Source organism: Triticum dicoccoides, chromosome 3B, assembly GCF_002162155.2.
Source record: "Triticum dicoccoides isolate Atlit2015 ecotype Zavitan chromosome 3B, WEW_v2.0, whole genome shotgun sequence".
Classification (NCBI taxonomy): Eukaryota; Viridiplantae; Streptophyta; class Magnoliopsida; order Poales; family Poaceae; genus Triticum; species Triticum dicoccoides.
The window spans coordinates 760081049-760098375 of record NC_041385.1 but is presented as its reverse complement, the minus strand read 5'-3'; positions in this window follow the sequence as shown (position 1 = coordinate 760098375).

The window sequence follows — 17327 nt, the reverse complement described above, 5'->3', positions numbered from 1 at the left end:
TTTGATATTCCTTTTCTTTGATATACTGAAATAGGCAAAAAATACAGCAATACAGTGTCGGGGGAAACTGATCCACGAACACCTATGGGGCCGGCGGACCGGGCCCCTTTCGGTTCGGCGGGGGGCGGAGATCGCACGAAGAGCAGATCGAGGCGAGGCACACGAGCAGTTTACCCAGCTTCGGAGCTCTCCGGAGAGATAACACTCCTACTGCTGCTTGTCTGGTCGTATTATCTGGTGTTCTTGCTCTCGAGAGAGAGAGCGTGATGTTTTCTGGGCTACGAATGAATCGAAGCGAACTGTCCGAACCCCCTCTACGTTGCGCATGGGCCTTCTTTTATACGCTAAAGGGGTCACCGACAGGTGGCAACGCAGAGGAGGGTAAAAACGTAAAAAGTAAGGTGGTTGGTACAGTTGCTTGTACAGTGCATCCTACCTAACCCTGACGGCAGGGGACAAGGGCATTAAAGGCCCGTCTGAGTCACCCAAACAGTGCAGAAAAGGACCATTAGGGGCGCCACGGTTCGCCACGATGGCGATCTTGTCAACTTCGCATGCCACTGCCCACTGCTGGCTGCACAGCCTCCCGCCACGCGCGCCTGGAGAGGCCCCCAGACCGACACGTTGGTGGATGCGCTGGAGCGCGGGCACAGAGTGGCCGCCTGCCGCGGCAAGCGCCTTGCCGCTGTTGTTATCTTGTCGGGTCAGGAATGCTTGTCGCTCTCCGGGCCTCGAGGTACCTTGGTTGGTCTTCCCGGCAAGCTCCTCTTGCCGGGGCCTTGTTGCCTTGCCGGAGCGCGTGGTGCGTCACGGCAAGTTCCTTGGAGTGCCTCGGTTGGCCTTCCCGGCAAGCTCCTCTTGCCGGGGCCTTGTCTCCTGAGCTTAAATACTTTGTTCTTGAATGGATCCAAGGGAACCATGGAGGATCCTGGCGTTCGCCCGGCAAGCCTTGTCGCGGGGTGCTGCAACTGCCCGTGGACAAGTTCGAGGTACTAGGGTACCCCTATTCTAGTACACCGACAGGAGCCCCCGGGCCTGGGCCAGACACGGTGCCGAGCGCTGTTGGGCCAGGCCCAAGACAGGGCACGGGCACACGCGGGCTGGGCCACGCCGAATCTCGCTCCGTATCCACCGCGCTCTCCCATAACGGCACGCGTTGAATGCGGCATCGTGGGAGAGATCGTGGGTGGTTGTTTATTTGGAAGGCCGAAACGTCCGCCCCGTCCCTCTTTATAAGCAGAGGAAACAGGGGCAGTTCGTTCCCCCTCGCTGGTTGCTGCTACTTCATCTTCAAGAAACTCCGCCGGTCCCCCCTTCTTCTCGAAGCCGAGAGAGCAGCGCTCCGCCCCCCATTGCCACCAGCATCACCATGCCGTCGACCTCCCTCATCACCTCCGCCATGGCCCCGAAAGCCGACAAGGGAAAGGGCGTGAAGTCGGCCGAGGTGCAGCGGCTCGCGGCGCTTCGGAAGGAGCGGGCGGTCTTCTCCCCTCAGCTCGGCGTGCAGGAGCTGAGGGAGTACTTCTACCTCTTTTGGGCGACGGAGACGCGTGCGCATCCGTGCACGAGGGTACTCCCGGCCACTGCTTCGGAGTCGGCTCCAAACGGGTACCCATTCTTCGTGCTATTCTTCTACTGCGGGCTCTGCCCGCCCTTCTCGGAGTTCTTCTGTGATATTATGAACACATATGGCTTCCTCCTCCTTGACTTCACCCCCAACACTGTCCTGACCATGGCAGTTGTCGCACATTTGTGCGAAAACTTTGTCGGAGTCCACCCTAGTGTTGCCCTTTTCCGCCACTTCTTCATACCTCGGGTAGAGAGAGGAGAGCCGCTTGCCGGAGGGATTGCCTGGATCTCGAGAGTCGGCAAGAAAGAGGCGTACTTGGAGGGTGAGCTCCGCAGCAAGTGGGAGGAGTGGAGAGCGGAGTGGTGCTGGATCGTTGAGGAGAATCCGCAACCCTTCACCGCCGTGCGCCAAACTCCAATAGTGCGCGGCAATGACTGGAGCAACGTGGCCCCAGAAGACGAGAGGCTGAAGATCACCATTACTAGGATTCTTCGCCTCAGGCTTGCCAGGCTCACCGTAGGTGCTGTCGGGGCAGATTTCCTCCGCCGCCGCATTGCCCCCCTGCAGGAGAGGGGGAGGCCCGCTTGGGAATTCAAGAATTCGGCGGACATCATGAGGCTGCGGCCGGGCCTCAACTACAACTTCACCGTCTTGGAGCTGGATGCAATGCTCTTGGAGTTATTCAAACGCGACCCCCAGCACCCATTCACACTGCCGAGGGGCGTAGTTCCTTTGTGCAATAACTCTTCGCTTGACCGGATCCGCGCCATGATGCCGTTGTGCGATTCACACGGAATCGTCCCAACTTGGCAAGAGCCTGCGGATGACGTTGTGCGAGCGTTCTTCGACACCTTGGAGGAAGTGCCGGTCCACGCTGACGAGCAGAAGAGCCTCACCCATGACACCACCGACGAGGAGCTGCAGCGCATCACCACTCGGGCGGAAGAGGTTGCGGCCGCAGCTGCCACTGGCGTGTTTGGGTTCACTGTGGAGGAGGCGGAGGCTGCGGAGGCGGCGAACCTTGCCGAGCGCGCGGAGTTCATGGGCGAGGAGGAGCCTATCGGTTCCGAAGCCGAGCCGAGCGAGGCCGGCGAGGAGGAGCCCGAGCCTTCAGAAAACTTGCCGCAGGCGGAGCCCCCGGCCCTGCCAAGAAGGCGCCTTCGCAGGGCCGGGGACGCAGCGGGGCGGCAGCCGGGTCAACAGCCGCCGAGCCGTGCGACGCGCTCCACCGCGGCAAGCAATGTTGCCGCGGGAGCGCCTCACGCAACAGCGGCAACTGGAGCGGGATCTTCCCGGGCCACCGCCACCGCCCCCGCCAAGCGGGCAAGGGATCCTACCCCTCCACCTCGCCGCACCGAAGGAGGGCCAGACTTCAATCTCTCCGCGCTCAGCTCCGACGAGGAGGAAGAGAGTAAGTTTCTTTGGTGCTCTTGTAGTTCTTCAATCTTGCTGTTTATATCTTGTATCTGACTTGCTCCAATCTGGACTCCTTTCTTTTCAGGACGCTGGCCTAGAGAGCGGCGAAGAGGGCCAAGGCCGCGGTGATCGTCATCGAGGATGACCCCATCGTGTCAGTAGGAGGTGGGTCCGAGACCACCTTGACGGACCCGGAAATCACTCCTCAAAGCAGCCCCCAGCGCAGCCCCCAGCGTAAGTTCATAGTTTAGCCTTCTGCTGCCGGGCGCGCTTGAGTGCTTTTTCCTTTGTTGATATCTTGCTTGTTGACTTGTGCAGGAGCAGAGCAGTCTCATCAGGAGCGCCCGGAAGCTGGTCCCGAAGTGCCACCTGCTTCGACTGCGCCGCCAAGGGAGGAGTCCCCGGCAAGGGAGCGCTCTCCGACAAGGGGGAAGTCTCCGGCAAGGGACGGCACTGCTGATCCTGCGGCGACCGAGGCCGCAACTACAGATCTTGGCGCAGGTAATCCACTTGCCCAGAAACTTTCCCTTGGGTTCTGCTTCTTCCGTTTTTCCTCTCTTGGATTTTTGATTGATTTTCTTCCCTTCTTCGTTCTTCAGACCCATCTGCGGCTGAGCCAATGGAGACAGAGGGCACCGGCGAGGAAGGGGCCGGTGCTGACGAGGCCGCCGGCGAGGAGGCCGCCAGGGCTGCCGCCGCAGAAGCCGGCGAGGGGTCGGGCGATCGTACTGACGACCCTGAGGCCGTAGGAGCGCCAGGCGCTGCACCGACCGCCGATCCCTCACCTGCTTCTGCGGAGCCGGGCTACGAGGAGCCCCAGCCCGGCGCTTACTTGAAGGCCGGCGACGGTATCTTCATCAAGCTACCCTAGGCGTCGAGCTCCAGAGCGCCGGTCGAGGGGGAAACTTTCGACGGGGAGGTGCTCGCCTCTGCTGGACTGTCGTTGGTTGACGCGCCCAGCAGCAGCAGCAGCGGTGAGCCTGAGGAGGAGCAGCTGCTGCGGAAGCTGCTGTCACTCTACCACGCCCGGCAAGCCAAACTAGCTTCTCGGGAAGCGCTTGTCGCGAAGGCGGGAGTTGACATGGAGAAGCGTGCGGAGGAGCTCCGGGGCCAAAATCAAGAAGCTCTCCGGTCCCTGGCGCAGGAGGGGGAGCGACTCGACGAGGAGCGCACGGCCTTCCTTCTCGAGAAGGCCGAGGCTGAGGAGGAGCAAAGGCTGTCTGCCGAGAAGCAGTCCGCGCGGGAAGGTGAACTAGTGCAGCGGAAGGCCAACCTCGACAGCTACGAGGAAGAGCTCGCCGAGCGTGAGCAAGCACTTGGCGGGGCGCTCAAGGAGGCAAAGGACGCTGCGGCAATTGCAGAGGCCGCCAAGAAAGAGCTGGAGGAGAAGGTGGCGCAGCTGGAGGCCAACATTGGGAAGAGCGGCGAGGAGCTTGCCGCGCTCAAGCGTGAGCGTGAGAAGGATGCTGCTGCCCACGGTGAGCTGCAAGGTCTTCTCGCTGAGAGGGGCAAAGAGCTCAGCGCCGCCAAGGATTCCAAAGCAGACCTGGAGCTGAAGCTGGCCACGCAGACGCAGACGCTGGAGGCCGCCAAGGAGCGGGAGAAGACCTTGTCGGAGAAGGTCAAGGCTGACGCGGCGCTGCTGGAGAGCATTGCAGTTACCCAGAACTCGTTCAGAGACACTATGGAGCACTGGACCGAGGGTCTGGTGAACATTGCCGCAGTCATCAACGAGGAGCTGGCGCAGCTGGGGATGGAGGATTTTGGGTATCCTTCCGACGAGAGTCTTCAACCTAGCGCCAAGCTCAGCCTGTTCTTCAAGGGCATGGCGACGGCACTCCAGCGGCTCCGGGAGAGGATCCCAAAGCGGCTGGCCGACGAGTCGCGCAAAATCTGCGCCGGGGTTCTCCAGAAGGTGCTGATGAAGGTAGCCTTCCGCAATCCAGGCCTCAGCTTCACCAACGTCCTTAGGTCCTTGCCGCCTGACGCCGACCTGGATGCACTCAAGGCCCTTGTCGCACCCATTGTGGACAAGGTGAGCGAGATCAAGAGGGTCGAGGGCGGACGCGTAGACTAGGCCGTCCATTTCTTATTTTCACTTGCCGCTGCTAATCATGTGACGAAAACATTCTGTTAGAGCTGCGACAAGTTATCTTGTAATATAACTTTATTTCTGTTATCAATTGCTATGTTATTTCCTTTACTAGATTCCTTCCTTTGTATGTTTTTACCCTACGCTTCTAGGGAACTTGTCGGCGCAGGAGCCCGAGCCACGAGCGCTGAGTGCAGAACTTCAGCAGCCTGCTGGTGGCGCTGCTTCCGACAAGAAACCTTGTCGCGACTAGATGCAGCACACTTAAGCTGTTGAGAGGACTCGAAACAAAGTAAGGGCGCAACAAGCGACGAGTTGGTTCCTCCGCGCACAGGTTTTCCATACAAAGCAGGGTCGTTCGAGGAAGATAACTCAAAAATTTAAAAAGTGATTGCTCAAACTTTGGCAACTTAGCTTTTCTGTCGTTTGCTTCTCGGCAAGGCAGGACTTCTTTTCCTTGTGTGCGGGGGAACCTTCTTTTCCTTTGTTAAAAAGAAGAAAGAAGAGAAAATAATGATATGGAGCTCTTCGGCTCGTTACTGCTTACCGCATGTACGTGCTGCACAAAGTGTCAGATAATCGCATGCAAGAAAGGAACTAACGCATGAAATGGACGAGTTGTGCGGAGCACATGGGGTTTTACTTATGCACGGGATCTGCGCCCGTCTTTGTACAAAGGATTACATGCAACAGCGGCAAGACTTGTACAAAAGGTGGTTGCCGGAACGGGTTCCGGCAATCGCGCCCTACGAGAAAAACTTACGAAGATGTTCTATGTTCCAGGAGTTGCTCACCGGAATGCCATCTTCGGTCTCAAGGCGGACAGCGCTGGGCCTTGTGACTCATTTCACCCGATAAGGGCCTTCCCACTTCGGCGTCAACTTGCTGGAATTCTTGGCGGACTGAACGCGCCGAAGAACAAGGTCGCCTTCCTCGAAGCTTCTGGCTTTAACTTTGCGGCTATGATAGCGGCGCAAAGCTTGCTGGTATCGAGCAGCTCATACAGCAGCCTGAAGACGATCTTCCTCAAGGAGCAGCGCGTCGTCTTGTCGCAGCTGTTCTTGCTCAAGCTCATCATAAGCGAGCACTCGAGATGATCCGTATACGAGTTCCGTGGGGAGAACTGCCTCTGCTCCATAGACTAGAGCGAAAGGTGTCTGGCCAGTGGCTCGATTTGGAGTCGTTCTGATCGACCAAAGAACCACCGGCAGCTCCTCGATCCAGTTCCTTCCACACTTGTGCAGCCCGTCGAAAGTTCTGGTCTTGAGCCCGCGCAGCACTTCAGCATTTGCCCTCTCTGCTTGACCGTTGCTTCTCGGATGAGCAACAGAAGCGAAGCAGACGTTGGCGCCAAGGTCTTGGACGAACTGCATGAAGGTGCGGCTCGTGAATTGCGTGCCGTTGTCGGTGATGATCCTGTTAGGGATCCTGAAACAGCAAACAATTGACCTGAAGAACTTGACTGCTGACTGTGCTGTCACCTTCCTCACTGGCTGCACTTCTGGCCACTTTGTGAACTTGTCGATTGCGACGTACAAGTACAAAAAGCCCCCGACAGCTCGGGGGAAGGGGCCGAGGATATCGAGCCCCCAGACCGAAAATGGCCAGGATAAAGGGATCGTCTGGAGAGCTTGAGCTGGCTGGTGTATCTGTTTGGAGTGGAACTGGCACGCTTCACACTTGGTTACTTGTGCAGTTGCATCCTGGAGGGCTGTCGGCCAAAAGAAACCTTGCCGGAAAGCTTTGCCGGCAAGTGCTCTTGCACCAATGTGGTGGCCACATATGCCTCCATGTATCTCTGCCAACAGCTTTTGTCCATCTTCCCGGCGAATACACTTCAATTTCACACCGTTGAGTCTTCTTCTGTACAGTATGCTATCGACAAACTGGTACATACTTGACTGCCGGGCTACTCTTTCCGCTTCTTCTTGTTCTTCGGGAAGTTCTCCTGTCTGATGGAAGTGGACAATCTGCTGTGCCTATGCTGGAGCTTGTGGCTCGACAACAAGGACTAAAGGCGCATCTGCTGCTGCGGGAACATCCGCTTCCACGGCAAGGACTTGTGGTCCTGCCGGAGCTTGATGTTCCCCGGCAAGCTTGCCGGAGCAAAACTTGTCGGGAACGTCTGCTTCAACGGAACAAACCATAAGGCTTGCCGGAGTAGACTGCCCCTCAGCCTCCTTGGTGTTGATCTTGGGGACTTTCTTGGCGGCGGCTACGGGGAGCTCTGCCGGAAAGTAGTCACCAGAAACCAACTTCCTCTTCTTGCTTTGTCCAGTTGATGGTGTTACGGATGGTTGAGTCAACTTAAGCACAAAGATCCCTGGTTCCACAGGTAACTTTAATGCTGCGCACTTTGACAGGCCATCAGCAATGTCATTCTGAGCTCTTGGGATATGCTCCATTTGTAGGCCGTCAAAGTGCTCTTCTAGCTTCCTCACTTCATCAACATATGCTTCCATCAATGGACTCTGGTAGTTCTTGTTCACTTGGCGGACGACAAGCTGTGAGTCACCCCTGACAATGAGCTTCTTGATCCCAAGGTCTGCTGCGATTCTAAGTCCGGCAAGCAATCCTTCATACTCTGCAGTATTGTTGGTTGCTTGCTCCTTGGGAAAGTGCATCTGGACCACGTACTTGAGGTGCTCTCCGGTGGGTGCGACAAGCAGCACGCCTGCACCGGCGCCTTGCAGCGAGAAGGCACCATCAAAGTACATCAGCCACTCTTTGCTTGCCTCTTTGACGGGGATGCTTGTTTCTGGAATTTCTTCATCTGGGGTTGGCGTCCACTCTGCTATGAACTCTGCCAATGCTCTGCTTCGGATAGTTGAAGTGCTCTCAAACTTGAGGCCAAAGCTTGACAGTTCCAGCGCCCACTCGACAATCCTGCCTGTTGCTTCTGGATTTTGCAGTATCCTCTTCAGCGGAAAGCGAGTGACGACTGTGATCTCATGTGCTTGGAAGTAATGGCGCAGCTTTCTCGAGGCCATGAGGAGGCCGAAAAGCAACTTCTGCACACCAGAGTACCTTGATCTAGCCCCCTGCAGAAGAGAACTGACAAAGTAAACTGGGCGCTGCACCATTCTCTTTGGCATCTTATCATGCTCCTGCGCAAACCCATGTTTGTCGGGACCAGAGCTTGTCGGAGAAGCTCCCTGCTTGTCGCTGGATGGATCTGCCGTGGTTGCTGGCTCATCATCCGCCTCCCTCTCCGCCACTAACGCAGCACTAACCACTTGATTGGTTGCCGCTATATACAGCAGCAACTTCTCTTGCGGCTTAGGTGCGACAAGCGTTGGAGTGGAGGACAGGTATCTCTTCAAGTCCTACAGCGCAGCCTCCGCTTCCCGAGTCCATTTCATTGGACCTGCCTTTTTCAAAATTTTGAAAAATGGCAGGGCGCGCTCAACAGATCTAGAGATAAACCTGCTGAGAGCAGCCACGCAACCGGCAAGCCTTCGTACATCCTTGACGCGCTTTGGTGCTTCGATCTGCTCAATGGCCTTGATCTTGTCGGGATTGGCTTCAATTCCCCGCTGAGACACGAAGAACCCGAGAAGCTTGCCGGAGGGGACCCCAAACACGCACTTCTCGGGGTTAAGCTTGAGGTTGATCTTGCGCAGATTTGCAAATGTCTCGTCTAAATCTTGAATCAGGGTCGCCTTGTTCTTGCTCTTGACCACTATGTCATCCATGTAAGCTTCCACATTTCTGTGCATTTGTGGCTCAAAAGCATGGTGGAATACCCTTGTGAATGTTGAACCGGCATTCTTCAAACCGAAAGGCATCCGTATGAAGTAGTACGTGCCACACGGGGTGATAAATGCGGTTTCCTCTTCATCCTCTTCTGCCATGAAGATTTGATGGTATCCTGAGTATGCATCAAGAAATGAAAGCAAATCACATCCGGCTGTGGAGTCAACAATCTGGTCAATACGCGGCAAGGGAAATGGGTCTTTGGGACAAGCTTTATTAACATCAGTGAAGTCAATACAAAGTCTCCATTTCCCGTTAGCCTTGCGCACAACAACAGGATTGGCCAACCACGTGGGATGGAGCACTCCTCTGACAAGGCCTGCTGCTTCCAACTTCTTGATTTCTTCTGCGATGAATTCTTGGCGCTCTACTGCCTGCTTCCTGACTCTCTGCTTGACGGGCCGTGCATGAGGACAGACGGCAAGGTGGTGCTCAATTACTTTCCAGGGAACACCGGGGATATCAGACGGTTGCCACGCAAACACGTCGACATTCGCCCGCAGGAAAGCAACGAGCGCGCTTTCCTATTTGGGGTCAAGAGTGGCGCTGATGGTGAAGGTACCACCAGTGCCGTCCTCCATGGCGGACACCTTCTTGGTCTCAGGTGGAGCTGCCATTGCCTTCTTACGCTTGCCGGTGGAGCTCGATGGTGCGTCCTCGACGGTAGCGCAGCACTCTGAAGAGGTGCGCTCGCCGGAGTGGGCATCAGAGCTCTTGCCGGACTTGGTCTTCTTCTTCCCCCCGGGAGCTTCAGCGGCAAGTGTCCTGCGTTGTTGCGGCTGTTGCTTCCCGGTAGATCTTATCGGCACAGATAAGAGCATCCTTCTTGTCGCCAGGGACAGATATGACACTTATCGGGCCTGGTATTTTCAGTACGTTGTACGCATAGTGAGGGGCTGCCATGAACTTGGCGAGTGCCGGTCGGCCAAGGATTCCATTGTAAGGTAATGGAAAGTCGGCAACGTCAAACGTGACCCTCTCAGTCCTGAAGTTCAGCTCGCTGCCAAATGTTACCGGCAACATGATCTTTCCCTTCGGCTTGCTCCTTCCCAGGTTGATTCCTTGAAATGTACCGGTCTCTTCGAGCTCGCTGTCAGGGATCTGGAGTTTGTGAAGCACCGCGGAGGAGATCAGGTTCAAGCCGGCCCCGCCGTCAACTAGCATCTTAGTGACCTTAAGGTTGCGGATTGTTGGTGAAACCAGCATCGGCAAGCACCCGACCGCAGTTATGCGATCAGGATGGTCCTCAATGTCGAAGATGATAGGCGTGCCGGACCATTTTAGAGGCTTGTGTGACTCGACGGGTGGTTCTGCTGCATTAACTTCCCGCACCCACTGCTTGAGCTGGCGGTGCGAGGCATGCAGAGAAGCACCACCGTCAACGCACAGGACCTCTGTGGCTTTCTGGAACTCCTGCTCATCAGTCTCCTCATCATCCATGTCCTCATCGTCGTCGTCATCTTCATCCTTGTCGCGGTCGCGAGGAGGTCTGTCTCCTTGCCGCTGCTTGGCCTTGCCGCGGCGTCCTCCTCGGCCGGGACGTTTCTTGCCGGATCCACCAGCTCCTTCCTGGGCCTTCTCCTTGTCACGCCGCTCGTATTCAGCTTTCTGTTGCTCAACAAGCTGTTCGACTTTCTTACAGTTCTGGAGATCATGGCCCTTGGTGCGGTGGATCTTGCAATACTGCTTGTTGGTGCCGTCCTGTTTGTCGGCGACCGCCACCTCCGCGGCAACCTCCTTACCGGAGTCACCAGCTTTGGCTTCCTTGGCGCTGCCACCGTTGCCGGACTCCTCAACAACTAGCACTTCTTTGCCTTTCCTCCTTCTGTTGTTCCGCCGCCGATTTTTCCTTGTCGGGGCAGCATCTTCACTGTCAGATCCTCCCACTCCTATATTTTCTCCGGGGAGTCTCCTTCCTTCCTCAGCACGTGCACACTTGTCGGCCAGTGCATATAACTCACTGACGTTCCTGATCTTGCACATCGCCATTTCCTCCCGCATCCTGCGGTTTCGCACGTTCTGATGGAACGCGCTGATCACCGCGGCAGGGTGGACGTCTGGAATGTCGTGCTGCACACTACTGAATCTCTGAATGTACTTGCGCAGGGGCTCTCCTTGATGAAGATCACTCTCCTGGCCATGAGGCTTGTGTCCGCCTGTGAAGGCGCCGACAAACTGATGGCACAGATCAGCCCAAGAGGATATGGAGTTGTCCGGCAAGTGCCTGAGCTAGGATCTGACGTTGGGCTTGAGCACCAGTGGGAAGTAGTTGGCAAGGATCTTGTCATCTCGTCCTCCGGCAGCCTGCACCGCAATGGTGTAGATACTGAGGAACTCCGACGGATGCGTCTTGCTATCGTACTTCTCCGGTACGTCTGGCTTGAAGTTCTTTGTGCTGGGCCACTGGACTTGCGGCAGCTCACGAGTGAACGCAGGACAACCTACCGTGTACGGCAGATCGCCTGGTTCCCCTGGCGCATGCATGTCAACAGAGGGCCCAGCGCGCTTGTCGGATTGACGTCGCGCTTCTCTTCGGCGCTCGATGCGGGTTCGAGCATCTTCTTGTTGTCGATCATGAAGAACTTGGCGCTGATCGCGACGAGCTCGTGGATCTGACGACGCAGTGGAGTCGCTGTCGAGGCGGATCCGGCGAGTCGGCGATCTTGGCCTTCGGGGCGGTGATTGCATGGTAGTTGCACCTCCGCCCGTTTCGTCGCCACCGGCTCGCGTCCGGCAACCCTGCCGCGGCGGCGACGCGCTCGGCCGCCGTGGAGTGTCGCCGTTGGCGTAGCTGATGAGACTCTGAATGGTGGCCCTCCATTCGTCGATCTTGTCCGACGTCGGAGGGTAATCTAGGAGAAGTTGAGCTCGTGCCAATGCTTCTGCTAGAGTGGTGGGTAGCAGTGGAGGACGGCGCGAGGAGCGGGACGTGCTCGAACTTCTAACTATGTTAGAAGGAGCAGTATCCCGTCCAGGCGACCGTGCCCCGCTCGTGCCAGCACGCTGGCGCGCATGCTGGTCTTGAGCGCCCCGAGATCCACCAGCTTGGTCGTGGCCTATCATGCGAATGGCACTGCTAGTGCCATGCCGCTGTTGATCTTGCGCCTCCTGAGAGTGGCGTCGAACATGTACAGTCGCCGAGGTTTGTGCAGCCTTGTTCTTGGACCTGGCAGCATCATGAGCTTCCTCGTCGACGTCCTTTCTTCCGCCGGCATCCATTCCACCACCCGTTTGCTCCAAGGGTGGCGGAAGTGACGTGGACGGAGCGGCTGCCGCCGAAGTCTTCTTCTTTGGTGGCATGTTGATGAAGGGAATAAAGATCTAGCTCGTGTGAACGCCGGATCAGGTTCACACAATCTCGACGCCCCCTACCTGGCGCGCCAAAGATGTCGGGGGAAACTGATCCACGAACACCTATGGGGCCGGCGGACCGGGCCCCTTTCGGTTCGGCGGGGGGCGGAGATCGCACGAAGAGCAGATCGAGGCGAGACACACGAGCAATTTACCCAGCTTCGGAGCTCTCCGGAGAGATAACACTCCTACTGCTGCTTGTCTGGTTGTATTATCTGGTGTTCTTGCTCTCGAGAGAGAGAGCGTGATGTTTTCTGGGCTACGAATGAATCGAAGCGAACTGTCCGAACCCCCTCTACGTTGCGCATGGGCCTCCTTTTATACGCTAAAGGGGTCACCGACAGGTGGCAACGCAGAGGAGGGTAAAAACGTAAAAAGTAAGGTGGTTGGTACAGTTGCTTGTACAGTGCATCCTACCTAACCCTGACGGCAGGGGACAAGGGCATTAAAGGCCCGTCTGAGTCGCCCAAACAGTGCAGAAAAGGACCGTTAGGGGCGCCACCGTTCGCCACGATGGCGATCTTGTCAGCTTCGCATGCCACTGCGCACCGCTGGCTGCACAGCCTCCCGCCACGCGCGCCTGGAGAGGCCCCAGAGCGACACGTTGGTGGATGCGCTGGAGCGCGGGCACAGAGTGGCCGCCTGCCACGGCAAGCGCCTTGCCGCTGTTGTTATCTTGTCGGGTCCGGAATGCTTGTCGCTCTCCACTCCTCGAGGTACCTTGGTTGGTCTTCCCGGCAAGCTCCTCTTGCCGGGGCCTTGTTGCCTTGCCGGAGCGCGTGGCGCGTCGCGGCAAGTTCCTTGGAGTGCCTCGGTTGGCCTTCCCGGCAAGCTCCTCTTGCTGGGGCCTTGTCTCTTGAGCTTAAATACTTTGTTCTTGAATGGCTCCAAGGGAACCATGGAGGATCCTGGCGTTCGCCCGGCAAGCCTTGCCGCGGGGTGCTGCAACTGCCCGTGCACAAGTTCGGGGTACTAGGGTACCCCTATTCTAGTACACCGACATACGGGCTGGGCCTCCGGTTAGTAGGTTAGTCCCAAAAATGATATAAAAGTGTAAAGTAAAGCCGATAAACATCGAAAACAGGTAATATAATAGCATGAAACAATCAAAAATTATAGATACGTTGGAGACGTATCAAGCATCCCCAAGCTTAATTCCTACTCGTCCTCGAGTAGGTAAATGATAAAAACAGAATTTTTGATGTGGAATGCTACCTAGCATAATTCTCAATGTATTTTTCTTTATTGTGGCATGAATGTTCAGATCCAAATGATTCAAAATAAAAGTTCATATTGACATAGGAAATAGTAATACTTCAAGCATACTAATCAAAGCAATCAGGTCTTCTCAAAATGACATGGCTAAAGAAAGTTATCCTTACAAAATCATATAGTCTGGCTGTTGCTATATCTTCATCACACAAAGTATTTAATCATGCACAACCCCGATGCCAAGCAATTGTTTAATACTTTAGTAATCTCAAACTTTTTCAATTTTCACGCAATACATGAGTGTGAGCCATGGACATAGCACTATATGTGGAATAGAAGGGTGGTTGTGGAGAAGACAAAAAGGAGAAGATAGTCTCACATCAACTAGGCATATCAACGGGATATAGAGATGCTCATTAATAGATATCGATGTGAGTGAGTAGGGATTGCCATGCAACGGATGCAGTAGAGCTATAAATGTATGAAAGCTCAACAAAAGAAACTAAGTGGGTGTGCATCCAACTTGCTTGCTCACGAAGACCTAGGGCATTTTGAGGAAGTCCATCATTGGAATATACAAGCCAAGTTCTACAATGAAAAATTCCCACTAGTATATGAAAGTGACAACATAAGAGACTCTCTATCATGAAGGCCATGGTGCTATTTTTGAAGCACAGGAGTGGAAAAAGAGATAGTAGCATTGTCCCTTCTCTCTTTTTCTCTCATTATTATTATTTTTAAAATTTTTTCTCCCCTTTTATTTTCTTCCTTTCTTTTTTTTCTTTTTGGTGGGCTTCTTTGGCCTCTTTTATTTTTCATGGGCTTCTTTGGCCTCTTTTATTTTTATAAAGTCCAAAGCCTCATCCCGACTTGTGGGGGAATCATAGTCTTCATCATCCTTTCCTCACTGGGACAATGCTCTAATAAATAAGATCATCACACTTTTATTTATTTACAACTCAAGATTACAACTCGATACTTAGAACAAGATATGACTCTACATGAGTGCCTCCGGCGGTGTACCGGGATATGCAATGAATCAAGAGTGACATGTATGAAAAATTATGAAGGTGGCGTTGCCACAAATACGATGTCAACTACATGATCATGCAAAGAGCAATATGACAATGATGATGCGTGTCATAATAAACGGAACGGCGGAAAGTTGCATGGCAATATATCTCGGAATGGCTATGGAAATGCCATAATAGGTAGGTATGGTGGCTGTTTTGAGGAAGGAATATGGTGGGTGTATGGTACCGGCTAAAGTTGCGCGGCACAAGAGAGGCTAGCAATTGTGGAAGCATGAGGGTGCGTATGATCCATGGACTCAACATTAGTCATAAAGAACTCATATACTTATTGCAAAAATCTCTAAGTAATCCAAAACAAAGTACTACGCACATGCTCCTAGGGGGATAGATTGGTAGGAAAAGACCATCGCTCGTCCCCGACCACCACTCATAAGGAAGACAATAAATAAATAAAATTGTGCTCCAACTTCATCACAAAGCGGTTCACCATACGTGCATGCTACGAGAATCACAAACTTCAACACAAGTACTCTTTAAATTCACAATTACCCAACTAGCATGACTCTAATATCACCACCTCTATATCTCAAAACAATTATCAAGTATCAAATTGATCATAGCATCCAATTCACTTTCTATGATAGTTTTTATTATACCCAACTTGGATGCCCATCATTCTAGGACCAATTTTATAACCATAGCACATACCATGTTGTTCTAAGATTCTCTCAAAATAATATAAGTTAAGCATGAGAGATCAACAATTTCTTCAAAATTAATCCACCGCCGGGCTCTAAAAGATATAAGTGAAACACTAGGGCAAAATTATCTAGCTCCAAAGATATAAGTGAAGCACATAGAGTATTCTAATAAATTCCAATCAAGTAGGCTTCTTACAAAAGGTGTATTACAGCAAGGATGATTGTGGTAAAGTAACAAGCAAATACTAATATAATACACGACGGTCCAAGCAAAACACATGTCATGTGGCGAATAAAAATATAGCTCCAAGTAAAGTTACCAATGAACAAACACGAAAGAGGGGATGCCTTCTGGGGGCATCCCCAAGCTTAGTCTTTTGTCTATTATTTCATATCTTGGGGTTCCATGAGCATCCCCAAGCTTAGGCTTTTGCCACTTCTTATTCCATAGTCCATCAAATATTTACCCAAAACTTGAAAACTTCACAACACAAAACTCAACAGGAAGTCTCATAAGCTCCGTTAGTGAAAGAAAGAAAAACCACCACATAAGGTACGGTAATGAACTCATTATTTATTTATATTGGTGTTAAACCTACTGTATTACAAGTTATCTATGGTTCATACCCTTACATACTAGCCATAGATGCATCAAAATAAGCAAACAACAAACGAAAGGCAGAATCTGTCAAAAACAGAAAAGTCTGTAGCAATCTGTAACTTTCGGTTACTTCTGGAACTCCAAAAATCCTACAAAAATAGGAAATCCTAAATAATTTCTCTATTGATCTACAGAAAAAATAATAAATGCAAAAACACGTTTCTGTGATTTATTGAATTTTTTCTCGTGGGCGCAAAGTTTCTGTTTTTCAGCAGAATCAAATTAACTCATATCACAGGTTATCCTATAGGTTCTACTTGGCACAAACACTAAATAAAACATGAAAACACATCTAAACAGAAAGTAGATGCAAGATCTATTACTAAACAGGAACAAAAACAAAAGAACACAAATAAAAATTGGGTTGCCTCCCAACTAGCGCTATTGTTTAACGCCCCAAGCTAGGCATAAAAGCAAGGATAGATCTAACTAGTGCCATCTTTGGCACTTGATTCATAAGTAGCTCGCATGATAGATTCATAAGGTAATTTGATTTTCTTTCTTGGAAAGTGTTCCATTCCTTTATTTAATGGAAATTGGAATCTAATATTCCCTTCCTTCATATCAATTATCGCGCCAATCGTTCTAAGGAAAGGTCTACCAAGAATAATAGGGCAAGAAAGATTGCAATCTATGTCAAGAACGATAAAATCTACGGGAATCAAATTTCTATTTGCAACAATGAGAACATCATTAATCCTTCCCGTTGGCTTTTTAATGGTGGAATCCGCAAGGTGCAAATTTAAAGAGCAATCCTCAAGATCATGGAAACCTAGAATATCACATAAAGTTTTCGGAATTGTGGAAACACTAGCACCCAAATCACATAAAGCAAAACACTCATAATCTTTAATTTTAATCTTTATAGTAGGTTCCCACTCATCATTAAGTTTTCTAGGTATAGAAACTTCCAAAGTAAGTTTTTCGTTAAAAGATTGCATCAAAGCATCAACAATATGTTTGGTAAAGGCCTTCTTTTGGCTATAAACATGAGGAGAGTTCACAACGGATTGCAACAAGGAAATACAACTTTATAAAGAACAATCATCATAATTAAATTCCTTTAAATCTGAGATAGTGGGTTCAATGCTATTTAAAGTTTTGACCTCTCCAATCCCACTTTTACCAAATTTAGCATCAAGATCCCCAAACTCCAAATTATTGGGACGCCTTTTAACTAAACTTGACTCATCTCCAGTCCCATAATTATTAAGATTCTTATTGAAAAACAAAGATCTAATGGGGGATACATCAATAACTTTAAGATCTTCATCATTATTTTCATGGAAACTAGAAGAACACGCTTTAACAAAGCAATCTTTCTTAGCACGCAATCTAGCGGTTCTTTCTTTGCACTCGTCAATGGAACTTCTCATAGCCTTGAGAGACTCATTGATATCATGCTTAGGAGGAGTAGATCTAAGTTTCAAAGTTTCAACTTCAAGACAAAGTCTATCAACGTTCCTAGCCAAATCATCAAATTTAAGCAATTTTTCTTCAAGCAAGGCATTAAAATTCTTTTGAGAGATCATAA